General features: G+C 51.3%; 1 pseudogene; it reads right to left on the bottom strand.

Annotated features, from left to right (window-relative positions):
• LOC119358356 overlaps window positions 1-11,921 on the bottom strand; it is a 41,224-nt pseudogene extending 29,303 nt beyond the window's left edge.
• Between the last annotated feature and the right edge of the window lie 2,803 nt (window positions 11,922-14,724).

Genomic DNA, 14,724 nt, shown 5'->3' with positions numbered 1-14,724 from the left:
GGGCAGCGGCGGCGGCGGCGGTGGATCGAGAGGGAGAGGGAACTGGCGAGGGGGAGAGGGAAGGGGGGATCGGGCGAAGGGGGAGAGGGAAGGGGGATCGGGCACAATACTAATGGCGCACCTCACCGTGGTGCGCCATTAGTAATTTTTTTTATTTCAACTCGAGCCAACAGGTTATGTACCACCAGAACTGATCCACATCAAGTCCCCTCTACTAGCTCGACTGATCAGCAGCCAGTTCTCACACCAGGAGGTCCTGGGTTCGACTCCCAGGCTCCACAATTTTTTTTTAGCATTTAAAAAGCTGTTTGATACTTATTTGTGTTTAAATATGTTCAAACTTGTTTAAATAATAATAGTAATATTTTTTATAAGACAGTAGCATTTAAAAAGCTGTTTGATACTTATTTTTTTTATAAGACGGTGTGCGGGGTGCGGGGGGTCGGCGGCGGCGGTTGAGTAGGGGAATCGAGGGTGCGGGGGGTCGGCGGCGGCGGCCGGTGGACTGGGGGGTGCTCGGCGGCGAGGGGGACCGGATCTGGCGAGGTGGGATCTAGCTAGCTATCTGTTCACAATCTTCTTGCCCTTCTTTTTCGCAAATGGAGTTCTTCTATGGAACGGACGTCCTTTAGGTAGGGTGGTCCTGCTTCTTCTTGTGGTGTATGCTGCTACTTCATCATCGTCGTCATGTTCGATCCTCGGGTCGCCGTACTTGTTGAAGTCTTGCTCATTGGCTACTCCATCCATTCCGATGATCTTCCTTTTGCCTCTCCTCACGACAACACGATTGGGCTTTGGCGGGTCGGTAATGAAGAAGCATTGGTCCACTTGGGAAGCCAGTACCCATGGCTCATTTTTCGCGGTGACGTTTGCGCCCGCGGTCTTGGATTTGGCTTCGGGTATAACCATGGTGGTGAAATACCGGTCTTTTTTTATGACGTTCTTGGCCCATCTGACACGGAACATCGGGACCTTCTCTCCAGCGTAGCTCAGCTCCCAGATCTCCTCGATCCTTCCGTAGTATCTGTCCTTGTCGTTACCGGTGTAGGATTCCATCGTTACCCCGGAGTTCTGATAACCATCGCTCTTCATGTCCTTGGCCTCGGTGTAGAATGTGTAGCCGTTGATATCGTACGCCTCATAGGTCATCAGGTTGTGCTCGGTGCCCTGTGACAAGGCGAATATGAGTTGTTCTTCCACGGAAGAATCCTCATGTAAAGGGTACGACAGAAGCTTCTGCTTGAACCAACGCGTGAAACATGAGTTGTGCTCTTTGAGTATATCTCCGTCCGTCCTCTGTTGGCCTCGGTCATTGTACGTCTTCTTAATAAAGGTTTTGTGCTCTACCACCCAAGGATCGACCACGTCTATGTGTTGTAGCGCGACTAGGTTTGCTCTTTCAAAGTCGGCGAGTCGACCCTCGAAGTCGACATGCATTTCGCGGCGACCCTCACGGTGACCCCATCCAGCGAGCCTGCCGAGCTGCCTGTTGACGGGCAGACCAACGGGGTTCTCGATGCCTAGATAATTCGTGCAGTAGGAGATGCACTCTTCGGTCAGAAAGCCCCTGGCTATGCTTCCTTCTGGACGTGACATGTTGCGAACGCATCCTTTGATGACACCATTCATCCTTTCGAACGGCATCATGCTGTGCAGGAACGTCGGCCCGAGTTGGATGATATCCTCCACTATATGGACCAGCAGATGCACCATAACGTCGAAGAATGCGGGCGGGAAGTACATCTCAAGCTCACATAGTATCACCACGATCTCTTCCTGTAGCCTTCTGAGTTGCCTCACACCAATCGACTTCCGAGAGATGACGTCGAAGAAGTTGCATAGGCCAAATAGCGTTTCATGGACGTGCGCGTCCATGATCCCACGGATTGCAACTGGAAGTATCTGCGTCATCAGCACGTGACAGTCGTGAGACTTCATCCCGTTGAACTTCTGCTTCGCTGGGTCTAGGTATCTGCTTATCTTCCCCGCGTAACTGTAAGGAAGTTTTACTCCTAGGAGGCAGGTGAAAAACTGCTCGATCTCCTCCTGACTTAGAGTGAAGCATGCGGGGGGTAGTCATTTCCGGTCTTCTTGGCCTTTTTGCCTTTGCGACGACTTTCTGTGTCCTGCTTCGCCTCATCATCATCATCATCATCATCATCATCATCATCATATATAGCGTGAAGCTCCTGCCTGATGCCCATTGATTTCAAGTCTGCCCTTGCTTTCGGCCCATCTTTGGTCCTCTCTGGCATGTTGAGCAGGGTACCAAGCAGACTCTCGCACACGTTCTTCGTGATATGCATGACATCAAGGCTGTGAGGCACACGGTGGATCTTCCAGTACGGCAAGTCCCAGAAAACAGACCTCGTTTTCCATACCTTCAGCAGCGGCTCTGGTGCCTTTCTCTTCTTTCCCGGCTCTGGCGCCTTTTGCTTCTTTCCCGGCAGTGGGCAGTCTTTCCAATTTTTCAACAGCTTGTCTATTTCCTCGCCGCTCCTCGTACACGGGCGTTTTCGGGGTTCGGTTTCACCATCAAACGGGTCATCGTCGCGAAGCCACCTTCGATGTCCCATGAACACGGTTTTTGAAGACCCGGGATCTCTATCTAGCTGGCGATACGTTGTGTCATCCATGCACCTTACGCATCCAGAAAATCCGTGGACTACCTGCCCCGCAAGATATCCGTAACCGAGATAGTCGTGCACCGTCGTGAGCAGTGCGGCTCTCATAGGGAAATATTCTTTCTCTGCGGCGTCCCACGTATTGGCTGGCGTTTTCCACAGCGTGTCAAGCTCCTCTTTCAGCAGCCCCAGATACAGATTGATGTCGTTCCCTGGTTGTTTCGGCCCTTCAATTAGCATACTCATGTGAATGTACTTCCTCTTCATGCACAACCAGGGGGGAAGGTTGTACATCCACACAAACACAGGCCAGGTGCTATGTGTGCTTCTCTGGCTGCCAAACGGATTGACTCCATCGGTGCTCGCGCCCAGCACGATGTTCCTTGGATCGTTCCCAAATTCTGGGTATTCGAAGTTCAACGCTTGCCACTGGCTAGCATCCTTAGGGTGACTCAGCATCTTGTCTTTTTTATCTATCTCCGGATCATTTGCGTCATCTTCTCGCTTCTTCTCCTCCCTATCCGCGTGCCAACGCAGGAGCTTTGCTACCTTAGGGTCCGCGAAATACCGCTGCAGACGAGGAGTGATCGGAAAGTACCACACCACTTTTCGAGGAGCTTTCTTCCTCTTCTTGTATCGAGTGACACCGCACACCGGACATATGGTAGACTCCACGTGCTCGTCCCGATAAATGATGCAATTGTTCATGCACACATGGTATTTCACGTGCGGTAAATCCAGAGGACACACGATTTTCTTCGCCTCCTCCAAACTGGTCGGGCACTTGTTCCCCTTGGGAAGACGTTCGTGCCAGAATGACATGTTCTCGTCGAAGCATCGTCGGTCATTTTGTGTTTTACCTTCATCTCCAGAGCCATGAGCGTTACTTTCAGGCGGGTATCCTCGGGCCTGCATCCTTCATACAATGGAGTAACCGCGTCTAACTCAAGTTGATCCATCTTGGCTTTCTCTCGGGCGGCAGCTCTTGCGTTATCCGTCTGCTTGAGAAGCAGCTCTTGAATATGAGGGTCCTGCACCCAGCCCATCGATGGTCCAGCGTCATCTGCTCCGCCGGCATCATCATCATGTCCTGCATCTTCTACATGATGACTGTGTACAGCATCACCGTCATGATCATCTCCTGGGGATTCTTCGTCTTCTCGCCCCCCCGAGCCGCGGTGGTTGTCTTGCTGCCCTTCCTCATTTCTTGCCCGTCCCCCATGGACGACTTCATAGTCATCTTCATCACCTTGCCACCGATAGCCATCCATGAAACCACGCAAGAGCAGGTGGTCCCGCACCTGCCCGGAATCCGGGTCCGCAATAAGGCTATTCAGCTTGCATCTTTGACACAGACATCTTATCTCCGTCTCGTTCTTTTGAAGCATCTCGGCCTTCGCGGACCTCAAAAACCTATTCACGATGCCTTCGGTCATCGTGCGGACCATGGTCGCCTGCGGGGTAGAGCAAAACGATATTTTAGAACCAAGAAAAAATTTGGCATGACTTTCCCTAAAAATAGGACCAAAAAGAATGCTTAATGCCAAAATTCTCGCCGAAACGGAAATGAATCAACATTCCGGCAAAATATTGGCAACTATCGCATTTCAAATACCGGTACACCTCCAAACACAAACACATATGCAACACCACAAACATATGCAACACCACGAACATACATAGATCTAGCTAGGCCATAAAAAGTGCATGTGCACATTGTTGTAGGGAGAACAACATAAATATAGCTTCCCCCCTTACTTACCTAGCAAAACAAGGTAACTTAACCACTTAATTTGAATGAATCTATGGTGGAAATGAGGTGAAAAAGAGGAGGCACCCGAGACAAAGAGGAGGCGGTGGAGAGAATGAAGTGGGGAGAAAGTGAGTGTGGGAGGAGAGGCTGTCCAAAATATCTTGTTGCTGCCCACTTACTAATGGCGCACCAGCAACAAATGCGCCATTAGTAATCCAGGTTACTAATGGCGCACACCCTGGGGGTGCGCCATTAGTAGTTTTGCAAAAAAACACACACTAATGGCGCACTCTGCCACGGTGCGCCATTACTAGTTTGAACTAGTAATGGCGCACCGCGTGCGAGTGCGCCATTAGTACTTTTGCAAAAGGAATAAAAACAATAATAAAAAAAAATAACATTAGTGGCGCACCTTCTGGCTGGTGCGCCATTACTAGTTACAACTAGTAATGGCGCACCACCAGTGGATGCGCCATTAGTATGTTTGGACAGGCGCACTAGTTCAAAAAAAAATTGGTACTAATGGCGCACCGTAGGCAGGGTGCGCCATTAGTAGTTTCAACACTAATGGCGCATCAGAAGGTGATGCGCCATTAGTATATACTAATGGCGCACCACATGTCTGGTGCGCCATTAGTGTCAATTCCATCTATAGCCCTTTTCCTAGTAGTGAATAAGCTAGCATGGCACAACCACAGAGAAATAAACTGAATGAAGCGTCTTCCACTTCCTTGGTTTTCCTCCAGTATCTCAGAGCTCATGGACATATTGAATGGGGGTGGAAACGAATGCAAGCCAAGCATAACACATTAGCGCGGATTGTCACTCTTGATCTACATGTAGTCTTGTTTTCAAGCAACTTCCTAGAAGCATACACATAGTACCTGGATGTCATCCTCTAAAAGGTGTGAGCTTGCATGTGAGTACAGTATTCATTTGTTTTGTGGTTCATAAACATTCCTTTTGTGGTTCATGTACCGTACAAGGCATGGTAGCAGAGAGGTGTGGCGTTCGGTGGCGTGGGTGAAAGCCTGTTCTATCTTCAGATGGAACGGTGACGGCGAAGCTCGTTCCCTTCTTGAAGGCGTCGTTGCGGCTCTCATTGCCCGTCGTGTTGCTCCAGAGGAAATTCTGATCCTTGGGTCGGGCGGTGGCGGCACTCCGATACCTTTTTTTTTGGAAAAGGGGTGATACCCCGGCCTCTGCATCAGAAAGATGCATACGGCCATCTTATTAACCAAAAAAGTAATGTCAACATGGTTCCAAAGGTCTCCGTTAAAAAATAAAAAAGCACCGACAGCTCACACAGAGCCAAAAGGGGCTAGAAACACCAACTAGCCAAGAAAAGACGCCACAACCGGCTGGCTAAAAAAAGATAGGAAATCTAAATGCCTATCCTATTACATGACCGCCATCCAAACCGGTTGAAGATATCCCGAGCTACCATCTCCCAGCGGGAAGACCCAGTAACCAAATGCTCCCTGGCCTCCATCTGAGTGAGTAGCGACCACGAACGGATCAGTGCCGTAGTTCGGAATATGACATGCAAAAAATGTATACATGATATTCTGTTAAAAACCAAATCATTTCTGCAAGTCCAGATAGTCCATAGCAAAGCACAAACTCCAACTCGAATATGTCTCGCTAAGTTAGGCTCAATCCCATTAAGCCAAGTCCCAAATAACGCAGAAACAGAATTCGGTGGAGTAATACTAAAAGCAATGTGGATCGTCTGCCAAAGTACCTTGGCTAACGGGCAATCAAAAAAGAGATGTTTAATAGTCTCATCCCAATCACAGAAACTACACCTAGTAGGTCCTGTCCAATTACGCTTTATGAGGTTATCCTTAGTTAGAATAACTTGTTTATGGACAAACCACATAAACACTTTTATTTTAAAAGGAACTTTTACATCCCAAACATGCTTGGACGTAGGAATGGAGTTTGAATTGATAACATCAATATACATTGATTTAACCGTAAAAACTCCAGACTTAGTCAGTTTCCAGCGTAATTCATCGGGTTGTTGTGAAAGCTGAACTTCCATCAGTCTCCTAACTAGATGGAGCCATTCTTCCCAACGATTGCCCGCTAGCGTTCGTCGGAACTGAATATTAAGGGGGATAGATTGAAAGACCGATGCAACGAACACCTCACGTCGTTGAGCGATACGGTATAAAGACGGATATTGGATGGCCAAGGGAGTCTCGCCAAGCCAAGTATCCTCCCAGAAACGTGTACTTGTGTCGTTTCCAATAACAAACTTCGTCCTATTAAACAACGACTGTTTGACTTTCATCAAGCCTTTCCAGAAAGGTGAATCGGTCGGCCTGACGGTAACCTGGGATAAAGTTTTTTTCTGGAGATACTTGCTGCGAAGGATTTGAGCCCACATAGCATCAGTCTCCAATGAGAGCTTCCAGATCCACTTGCTAAGGAGGCATTTATTCTTAACTTCTAGATTCTCAATACCTAGACCCCCTTGGTCTTTCGGTCTACAGATGATGTCCCATTTAGCAAGCCAATATTTTCTTTTGAGCTCATCACCCTGCCAAAAGAAACGCGATCGATAGAAGTCCAGTCGCTTCCTAACACCAATTGGGACCTTAAAGAACGATAGGAGAAACATTGGCATACTTGTGAGCACCGAGTTAATCAGGATTAATCGGCCTCCGTATGACATGAGCTTACCCTTCCAGCAACTCATTTTTTTTCAAACCGATCCTCGATGCACTTCCACTCTCTGTTAGTCAGCCTACGATGGTGGATTGGAATCCGCAGGTAAGAGAAGGGTAACTCTCCCAACTCACACCCAAACAATTGCCTATAAGCCTCCTGTTTCTCTTTGGCCCTACCAAAGCAGAACAGCTCGCTCTTATGAAAATTAATCTTTAACCCGGTCAATTGTTCAAATAGGCATCCTGAAGGCGCCGCCTTGGAGCTCACGGTTCGTCATATGCGGCTTCATCTCCTCGCGGTGGCGTTAGTGCTAGGGGTGGTGTTGCTGCGCTCAGTGCCTATGTATCCTGTCTTGGGTGTGTGCGTGTGTTGTGGTGGTGTGTGTTTGTATTGGATTGTTGATAATCATTGCTTTGTATATAAAATGAGGCGAAAGCTTTTTCGATAATGGGTGCGGCATTGTGTGACCCGTTTCGTGGATGACGCCGATGACATGGCACCCGTTCAGCCCGACATATGTAGGTCATGAACTGGTGATCACCAGCTTGGGCTCACACCCCGACTCCATGAGGACGAGGTCCACGAGGTTGCCCGCGTCGACGGACGATGCCACGCCGGTGGCCGCTGTTGGCATAGGCATGCCCAACTCATCGCATACTTTTCAACTCCGATACCTAATAGGCAGGTACCCAAAGTTAGCTTTGGTTGCATGGAGAATTCACTTGGATGAACTAGCTAGCTGATCAATTCAACCAGCTAGATGCACACGTACATGGAAGCCGGTCGAGTCGATCGCTTTGGCTGGAAATACACATGAGACGAGAACCCGCGTGTCGCACCGGCGCAGGAGTTTGACGCCGTGGCCAGCGCAAGCCCCCGCCCTCGCCCCTCTCGTAGATGGCAACCCCCTCACCGGCGAAGAGGCAGCCAGCATCACCAAGAGCCGCTCGTCGAGGATTCCTAACTGCCACCTGCTTCCGCAACCAGTTCTTGCACCGGGGCTCCGCGAGGGCACGTACTCTCGAGGCCGGCCCTTGGCTGGTGAGCCCAACGACTCCACGGCGCCCTGTGCCGCATCGACGGCTGCGCAGAGCCATTGACTGGTCTTTGACTGCCGGATAGACAACACCGCCCACAGAAACCGCTTAAAACAGGCTTAGGGGGTGTTTTGTCCGATTTTAAAATCTTCATGGGATTAAGAATCTGGTTTTAGAGGTGAGGAGGTGATGTGGCTGAAACGTAATACTTAAGGGGGTTATGTATACTTTTTTCGAACCAGAAAAATATACGAGCGGATTCGAGTAGGACGGCGAGCGATTTCCGTGGTGAAAATTGGATTTGGGATTTTGGATTCTAGGTCTAGACTCTAGAGGCGAGGTGGGTGGGTGGCGCATCTCACCCAAGAGACGGCGAGCAGGCTTGTCGACGCTCCGGTGGCCAAGCAGGGTGGGTGGGTGCGCTCTAGTGTAGACAGGGAAACGATTTGAGGGCTGGGTTGCGATGCAGAAGGACGGTTCAGTTTGCTGGCCAAGCAGTAATAGAAGCTGATGTGGCCGGACTGCTGTGGTGATCGGGCCCATTCGTAAGCCGGTATGAAATGTTGACCTGGCAGACCTGCTGAGGTGGATAGGTTACATGTCAACAAAAATAGGTTAATGGGGATGAACTATTTAGGTATTAGAGATTAGAGATATGCACGTTAAAAGATGATTAATTCCTGCTAAAATGGTGTAATTTGATGAGCTGGCCCTCCCCAACAAAGCTAAACAACACTTTGGACACCCATACTCCACTTTCCTGACTCCACCACTGCTTCTGTATTGTACAATACTTCGATCAAGAAGGTCACCCACTATGTTGAAAAAGCGATAACAAGTAGCACCACACTACGTGAATAAGCTAGCATGGCACAACCACGGAGAAATAAACTGAATGAAGGGCCTTCCACTTCCTTGGTTTTCCTCCAGTATCTCAGAACTCATGGACATATATGAATGGGGGTGGAAACGAATGCAAGCCAAGCATAACACATTAGCGCGAATTGTCACTCATGTAGTGTTGGTTTCAAGCAACTTCCTAGAAGCATATATATAGTACAGGGATGGCATCCTTCAGGTGTGAGCTTGCATGCGAGTACGGTATTCATTCATTTTGTGGTTCATTAACCGTACAAGAGCTCGGTATTCATTTGTTTTGTGGTTCATGTACCGTACAAGAGCTCACATGTGAACATCTTGTATGTTCTCTTTGGTGGTCATTTAAGAAGTATGAATCATCTTGATTCAATGTGTGCTCTCTTGGTGGTCATGTAAGAAGTATTATGAATATAAAATACACTAAAATGGTAAGAAAATGTCGTTGGTGCTTCATGTTAGTTGCGGTGTAGCTAGGGGAAATCGATGTGAACAAGATTTATATGCGTGATGAATCGTGTGAGGTTGCAAACCCTATGGGTCAGTCTCACTCGTTCCATTCGATACCTGGGTCCCAGTTGGCCACTCTGCTCTGTACAACGAACGGGGCGATGCGCTAGTGTTTTCCATATGCTAGGGTACAGCTTGAGTGGAGACATTTTCTTGTTTTTGCTGGAGGATGAAGAGAGGAGCTTTGCTCTAGACTCAACTAGCTTTGCTCTTTCCTGTTTGCCATATGCTACACATACTTTGTTCGGTGCTCGACATGTTTATACTCCAGGAAATTCAAACAGCATACGTACATACTTGAGGCAAAAAAGGGCATCCCATCACTGATGCTGCCCATACCGTCAAATTACCGATGACCAACCAACAGTAAATATCCTTAACAAGTCGAGAAGGATACGTCAACAGCGGATTGAGATGAGATGCATGACTTGCCATGGGCGAGTCACCGGCGAACAGTACGGGAATAATATTCCCGCTTGTCTACACAGTCAGATCAAGAATCAAGAAACAGTACGGTGACATTCTTGATCCAACAGCCATGTTACATCACTGATGCTGCCCATACCATCGATCACTAACCAGCAGTAAATATCGCTAACAAGTCGAGAAAGATCCATCAACATCATGCATGTGTGTACCTAAGCACGAGGGTAGTCACCGACTTGCCTGACGAATACATTTAAGAACACAAAGTTGCAGTTCAAATAATCTTTCGATTGACTGAGAAGTGTCCTGTTGTGATCCACTGGCGCCACTAGGAGTACATGCAGGACCCAACGGCTGGTACCGACCGTTGACCAACGCGCATGCATTGCACTGACGGTGACCCGACCTGCTGCAGTCTCCGGCAACCCTCCCACTCGGTTCCCACGGATGATTCCTGGGTCCCTGACGCGCGCCAGTTGCCCACTTGGATTTCTTTTGCATATGCTCTGTAGGGCAGCGAACGCGGCCGGTGTAAGAGCATCTTCAGCCGTTTCGGCCTCTCAGGGCGTCAAAAAGAGCTGCTGGGGGCGAACCGGCGCTAGATTGGCCCTTGTGGGCGATCTAGCTCCCAGCCATGCCCCCAGGCGCCGCCTCTCAAGTCGCGGCAAATTCAAACTTCGTCGTTTCCGTTCATAAAAAATGCTCGGTCCGGCGATCAGCGGTCAAGTTCGGCGATCGGATAAAAAGTTCGGCGTACAAAAAAAAACCAAACGACGTGTGGGCAATTCATCAAACAACGGAGTCGGCGTGCGCGGGCTTGGCGGTGTAGGAGCTGCTTCTGTGCTAGACGGCATCGGCGTGGCTTCTGTGCTGCTGGGCGTCGCAGAGGCATCCTCGTTCGGGCTCGGCGGAGTCATCGGCGTGGGCGTGGGAGTTGGCGGCGCTGTCAATGGCAGCTAGTTCAGGATGAGGCCGCACTCCGCTAGGTACCACGCCTTGAGCTGCTCGTCGTTGCTCTGGAGCATGTCTACCCCGCCCATCAGAAAAGCCAGCTGGTCGGTGTTCGTCTTCTTCGCGGCGACGTTGGTCCGGAGTAGGTCGAGCTTGACGGCGTTGTTGGTCATCAACGCCGACCATCGCGCCTCGGTCTTCTCTTCACGCAGGGCGGCCCGGGCCAGTGTGTCGGCGAGGCAATGCTCGATGGACTCTTGCACTCGTGCGGTGGCCGAGACGACGTGTTTCCCCTTCTTGGTCCCTTTGTTGCCTTCGGGGCGCCCGTCGCCCGCGCCCGGCGTTGGCGCGTCCGGCTTGTAGGTCTCCTTGGCCTTGGCGAGGGTGCGCCGGACATCCGCCCACTTCTCGCACTTCTCGATCCGCTTGAAGACATGGAGGTACTTGAAGTCTTGGTCGCTGCTGTCCTGGCGATACATGGCGAACATCCGCAGCAGCTGCGCCGAGGAACAAACAGTTGGCGGGCGCGCACGGCGAAAAGAAGCCATACCTGATTCTCAATGATGGCTCCGCTCTCCGGGCGAGCCGCGATATCCTCTACGACCCCATGCCATTTGTTGCACGCCGCCTGGATGAGCCCCCAATGGTTCGCTATTGCCTGCGAGCCGCGCTGCATGTAGACGCCTTTGAAGTAGGGGTCGACGAGCTTGCGCTCGTCGAACTCGGCCTTGATGCGCTCCCAATACGTCTCGATGCTCTGGTTCGTGCCGGTGATCGGGTCAAGGCAGACGACTTTCCACGCTTCGGCGAGACACTCCTGCTCCTTGGACGCCCACTTGATGCGCGGCTTGCCAGTCCTGGCCGCCCCTTCTTCTTCTTCTGTTTCCTCGTCGGCGCCGGCGCCGACTCCTCCTCATCCTCGTCCTCCTCCTCCTCATTCAACTCCTCCTCGCCGTAGTCAAGCTCGTCGTCCATGTCGTCGTTGAGGTCTACCATGTCGTCCTGCGCAGTGAACCAAGGGGACGCGGCGGAGGCGGCCGAGCCTGCTGTGATGATGTCGTCCATGTCGGCTTCGGTCGCACCGGTGTTGCCAAGATTCGTCGTAGAGGCTTTTGAGAAGGGCAACACGCCACGACGGAGAGGGGCGTCGAGGAGGACGCATAGGCCGGCGGTGAGTAGGTGTACGGAAGGTACTGCACGCCGGCGAAGGTGGGCGAGGGCGTGCGCTGGGCAGGGTGACCGGAATGTGATGTTGGGGTTGAACCCACCGTGCGCGTCCCCGTCGGTGTAGCCCGACAACGGCGTGCAGCCCCAGGGTTGCGGCGATGATGAGAAGCTGGCAGGAGAGATGACGCTTTGCTAGCTCCAGGGCGCGTACTGGCCGTGGACACCGGGTGGATTCATCATCCCCACGCGAGCCGCCTCGGCTTGTTCGGCCGAGCGCTCCGCCTGATCCGCCGCCACCGCAGTCCCGAGCGCCGCGCTGTCCCTGGCCTTCTTGGCGTTGGGCCTGTTCCGCCTGTCGGTGGTGACAGCCTCCCGGCTCTGAACTTCAGCCCTCCAGTCGGCGTTGGACATGCCCGGGGCTTGGACGGCGGCAACCTCGGCTTCCTCTGCTTCGGCTGGGCGACGGCGGCGGTGCACCCGTCGCGGCGCGGGGGACCACGTACTTCTTCGGCGGCATGGAGGCCGGCGGGGAGGGGAGGAGGAGGAGATTTGCGGGTGGAATGGAGAGAATGAGAGGGAAGCCGGGGAAAGCGGGAAGAAACGGAGGGAAAAGGCCCTCCTCTCGCTGACGGAGCGGCCCCACGCCCCTTTTCGCTTGCGCCGGCGCCCCCAGGCGACCCCCAGTGCGACGGGTTCGGCTTGGGTGCGCCGACTGTTATTTCGGCCTAACCCGGCAAAAAATGGACTCCTGGGGGCGCGACTGGGCCTATTTTCGCCCGTCGGCGCTAAATAATCACCTGAGGAGGCCTGTTGGGGGTGTGGCTGGAAATGCTCTAATCCAGTGTGTCTGTGGGAATCAAATCACTGAACGCCAAGTGGGGTTCTAGCGTCTCTTCTATATAGGGGCCCCCCATTTCCAAGCACACCACAATAGTAGTCCTCCACATTCTTCTTCTTCTTGTTCTTCAAACATGCATAGAGCCATGTCTCCTATGGTCTGCTTTGGACTTCTACTGCTCATCACCCTCCACCCGCACACCCTCCCACAATGCCATGCCGCCACGGACACCCTCTCGCCCAGCCAAGAGCTTGCCGGCCGCGACAAGCTTGTGTCCCTCAATGGCAGGTTCACGCTCGGCTTCTTCCAGACCGGGAGCAACTTCTCCGACGGCACGCCCAAGTGGTACCTCGGGATCTGGATCCACACGGTCCCCAAGTTCACCACTGTGTGGGTCGCCAACGCCGAGAACCCCGTCGCCAACCTCACTACGTGCAAGCTCGTGCTCTCCCGAGATGGCAAACTTGTCGTCCACCACCGGGCCACCACGGTCTGGTCCACCAATGTCAACACCACCAACAACAACACCGTTGCCACTCTCCTCGACAATGGAAACCTTGTCCTCCGCAGCGGCGGCGGCGCGTCCAATTCGTCCGGTGTTTTCTGGGAGAGCTACGATCACCCGATACCGTTCTCCAAGGTGGGAAGATTGGCTGGAACAACTCCACTGGGTTGATCCGCCGTCTGATACGTCCATTTTGCATCATGCTTTTATATCGATATTTATTTCATTATGGGCTGTTATTACACGTTATGTCACTATACTTATGCCTATTCTCTCTTATTTTATAAGGTTTACATGAAGAGGGAGAATGCCGGCAGCGGGAATTATGGGCTGGAAAAGGAGCAAATATTAGAGACCTATTCTGCACAGCTCCAAAAGTCCTGAAACTTCACGGAAGTCATTTTTGGAATTAATAAAAAATACTGAGCGAAGAAAATACCAGAAGGGGCCCACACCCTGGCCACGAGGGTGGGGGGCGAGCCCTACCCCCCTGGGCGCGCCCCCTGCCTCGTGGGCCCCCTGGCAGGCCTCCGGTTCCCATCTTCTGCAATATGAAGTCTTTCATCCGAGAAAAAAATAATAAGCAAGCTTTCGGGAAGAAACTCCGCCGCCACGAGGCGGAACCTTGGCGGAACCAATCTAGGGCTCCGGCAGAGCTGTTCTGCTGGGGAACTTCCCTCCGGGAGGGGGAAATCATCACCATCATCATCACCAACGATCCTCTCATCGGGAGGGGCTCAATCTCCATCAACATCTTCACCAGCACCATCTCCTCTAAAACCCTAGTTCATCTCTTGTATCCACTCTTTGAACCAAAGCCTCAGATTGGTACCTGTGGGTTGCTAGTAGTGTTGATTACTCCTTGTAGTTGATGCTAGTTGGTTTATTTGGTGGAAGATCATATGTGCAGATCCATTATGCATATTAATACCCCTCTGATTATGAACATGAATATGCTTTGTGAGTAGTTACATTTGTTCCTGAGGACATGGGAGAAGTCTTGCTATTAGTAGTCATGTGAATTTGGTATTCGTTTGATATTTTGATGAGATGTATGTTGTCTTTCCTCTAGCGGTGTTATGTGAACATCGACTACATGACACTTCACCATTGTTCGGGCCTAGAGGAAGGCATTGGGAAGTAATAAGTAGATGATGGGTTGATAGAGTGACAGAAGCTTAAACCCTAGTAGCGTTGCTTCGTAAGGGGCTGATTTGGATCCATATGTTTCATGCTATGGTTAGGTTTACCTTAATACTTCTTTTGTAGTTGCGGATGCTTGCAATAGCAGTTAATCATAAGTGGGTTGCTTGTCCAAGTAAGGACAGCACCCAAGCACCGGTCCACCCACATAACAA

This window comes from Triticum dicoccoides, chromosome 2A (genome assembly GCF_002162155.2).
Source record: "Triticum dicoccoides isolate Atlit2015 ecotype Zavitan chromosome 2A, WEW_v2.0, whole genome shotgun sequence".
In the NCBI taxonomy this organism is placed as follows: Eukaryota; Viridiplantae; Streptophyta; class Magnoliopsida; order Poales; family Poaceae; genus Triticum; species Triticum dicoccoides.
This window is presented reverse-complemented; position numbering and strand designations above follow the sequence as displayed.